The 3,184-nt window shown below is 48.0% G+C and overlaps 1 pseudogene; it reads right to left on the reverse strand.

Annotated features, from left to right (window-relative positions):
• Nucleotides 1-1,158: 1,158 nt before the first annotated feature.
• On the reverse strand, nucleotides 1,159-2,491 carry LOC113875681 (annotated as a pseudogene).
• Nucleotides 2,492-3,184: the final 693 nt, after the last annotated feature.

Raw genomic sequence — 3,184 nt, forward strand, 5'->3', positions numbered from 1 at the left:
CTTACATTAGTGAAGGACAAAGGCTGAAATAAATGAGTATCCAACCTTAAAAAGTAAGAAAAGGAACAACTGAAAAGACTCAATAAAGTAGAAGGAAGGAAACAGTAAAGATAAAATTAAGACATTAATGAAATAGAATACAGAGATAAATGCCAGAGAAAAGCTGGGTTTTTGGAAAAGACAAATTAACAGACATCTGGCAAGATTGATCAAGGAAAAAAAGCATATAAATACACAGTGTTGGGGACTGAAAATAAGACATAACTACTAAGAAGTATCCTGACCCAAGTTTCTTCACACCACCACTGACTTTTCTCTCAAGGACTTTTTTTCTTGCCCATTATAGACCTGAGCCCTCAACTGCTTTAGTCAGGGCTCACAGGCAGCATCTTATCTTGCTCTGTAGACCTCTGCCTGTGCTGGATGTTCAGACCCAACATGTGGAAATCATCCACTTCTGATTCAGGGCAAAAGGTAGAGCTAAAGAATTCTGTAGTAGATACAGCATACCTTGGCAATATGGCAGTTTTGTTTCTAGACCACTGCAATAAAGCGAGTGTTGCAATCAAGTGAGTCATGAATTTTGGTTTCCAGTGCTATGGGGTCACACAGAGTTGGACGCGACTGAAGCAACTTAGCAGCAGCAGCAGCAGCATGGTGGCTCAGTGGTAAAGAATCCATCTGCCAATGCAGGAGATGCAAGAGATGTGGGCTCAATTCCTAGGTCTGGAAGATCTCCTGGAGTAGGAAAATGGCAACCCACTCCATTATTTCTTGCCTGAAAAATTCCAAGGACAGAGGAGCCTGGCAGACTACAGTTCACAGGGTCGCAAGGAGTTGGACACAACTGAGCATACACACACATGCACACAAAAGCTTATACTGTACTTTAGACTGTAAACTGTACAATAACATTACATCCAAAAAAACCCAACAACCCACTTTTTAAATTTAGAAATACTTTGTTGCTCTTTGCAAAGTATTGCTCTTAGAAATACTTTATTGGCCATATACGGTTGCCGCAAACCTTCAAATGGTGGAAACCACAGTATTTTGGAAGTATAATGTAAGGAGGTATGCCTATTACTGAACTCTGCCATCTTACAGACACTGGGTAGGGAAGGCAAGGAATTTCATGGCTCTGATATCCCAGGATAAAAGGGCTTATAGTTTACCACAAGCAGTACTAGCCACGAATGAGGAAATGTCATAAACCACAGGGAACAAAATGAAAACCCTCACCCAGTGGATGAGTTGGATTTAAGAGACCCACTGCTCTTCTTTGCCCCTTAAGCTCGGCACTGGAGAACTTGCCCTGGTTCTGTTTCATTGTTCCCCTTTTTGAGCCCCCTACTCCCCAAAACACAGTAACCCAGGTTGGCAAATCCAGTCTCATATGGCCGCACCTAAGCTCCCATTTCCTCTCTCTGCAGCTGGCTGTCCGGCTCGCCTCCTCCAGTACCCTGCCAGGGAGGCGCCCCCGCTCTGCAGCCTTTTATCAAAGGCTCTGCGCACAGCTGAGGAGGAGAAATACAAAATCAAAGGGTCGATGCACGCATTGAGAGCGGTGAGCATCACGGCGCAGACCCGCCACCTTTCGCTGGTCTTATGGAAGAACCCCACCACGTGAAATACATTGTAGGGCCGGAAACAGGCCAGGAAATTGAACAGCGTCGCAACAACCAGCGCCACAGCTCTCGAGTGCTTCCGGGTCACCACTTGCGACTGGGAGAGAAGGATTCACACCAAACGCCAGTAACAGAAGATGGTGACCCCCATGGGGATGAAAAAGAAGAGGAGGCACAGTTCCAGCCGCACCGGAAGCACCAAGCGCAGCTGCTCTTGGGTGAAGTTGTCATAGCAGACAGGGCGGCTGTTGGCCTCCCGCGACGAGTTGGTTGGTAAGTACTGGACAATGATCACAACGCTACAGTGTCCAAAGGACAAGAGCTGGATGGCCACGGCAGCGATCACTCCGTACACGGGCCGGCGGTTCAGCTTGTACTGCACGGGGAAAGCCACGCTGCGGTAGCGCTCCACGCTGATGCCCACCAGCAGCCACGTGCTGCAGTAGATGCCACAGTAGAAGCCGAAACCTGTGAGGGCACAGAGCGTGTTCTCCAGGGGCCAGGCGAAATTATGCGCAGCCTCAACCATCTTGAAGAGCAGCAGCAGCAGCAGCAGCAGCAGGAGGAGGTCGGCCAGCGTCAGGCTGAGCAGGAGGATGTGGATGGGTGCGGGGTGGGGCTGGCGCACGCGCCCCACGAAGGCCCACAGCGCCAGGAGGTTGGCAGGGAGACCGAAGAGGAAAGATAGAAAGTAGACAAGGAGAAGTCCCAGGTTTTGGGGACTTGGGGCCATCCTTCCTGAAGAGACAAAAGATGCTGTCTGAATTCTGAGTTTCCTAGCCCCAAACCAAGGTGAATCAGACTCTGTGTCTCCCCTCTGTGTTTCACTAAGGGATTATTGCCTACCCTGCAGACCGAACACTATTCTTCTTCCTGTGTGTCAGGGAGAAAGAACTTGTCCTTCTTCACAACAAAATTGTGCTTTTTTGCTTCACAACAAAATTACTTCTTTAGAATCTACACAACAGAATTACCCAAGAAAATTACTTCTTTAGAATCTTCCTCTTCTCCATTTCCGCCCTGCAAATTGAGAGAGAGAGAAAGAGTCTTAAGAATTTTGATGTCTCAGAATCTCCCACAGGAAAAGTTCTGAGGTCTCCAAGTCCCCAGTAGAAAGGGGGACTTCCCTGGTGGTCCATTGGTTAAGAATCTGCCTGCCAATGCAAGGGACATGAGTTCGATCCCTGGTCTGGGAAGATTCGCCTGCCTCTGGGTAACTAAGCCCATGTGCCCCAACTACTGAGTCTGCACACTCTAGAGCCCATGCTCCACAACAAGAGAAGTCACCACAGTGAAGAGTCAGTCGCCCCCACTCGTTGCAACTAGAGAAAGCCCCCGCACAGCGGCAAAAACCCAGAGCAGCCAAAAACAAATAAACAAAAAAAAAAAAATTTTTTTTTTTTTAAAGAAAGGACACATGTTAGGGCTGTGTGGTTCTCTGTCTTAAGTACCTAGAACTGTGCCCGACACATAGCAGGTGCTGAACCAACTTCTGTCAGTCAATGAATGGCTGTGTGAACTGTAGTTCCTCACGAAGACTGGGTAACCCCAAGACT

Source organism: Bos indicus x Bos taurus, chromosome 18 (assembly GCF_003369695.1).
Source record: "Bos indicus x Bos taurus breed Angus x Brahman F1 hybrid chromosome 18, Bos_hybrid_MaternalHap_v2.0, whole genome shotgun sequence".
Lineage (NCBI taxonomy): Eukaryota > Metazoa > Chordata > Mammalia > Artiodactyla > Bovidae > Bos > Bos indicus x Bos taurus.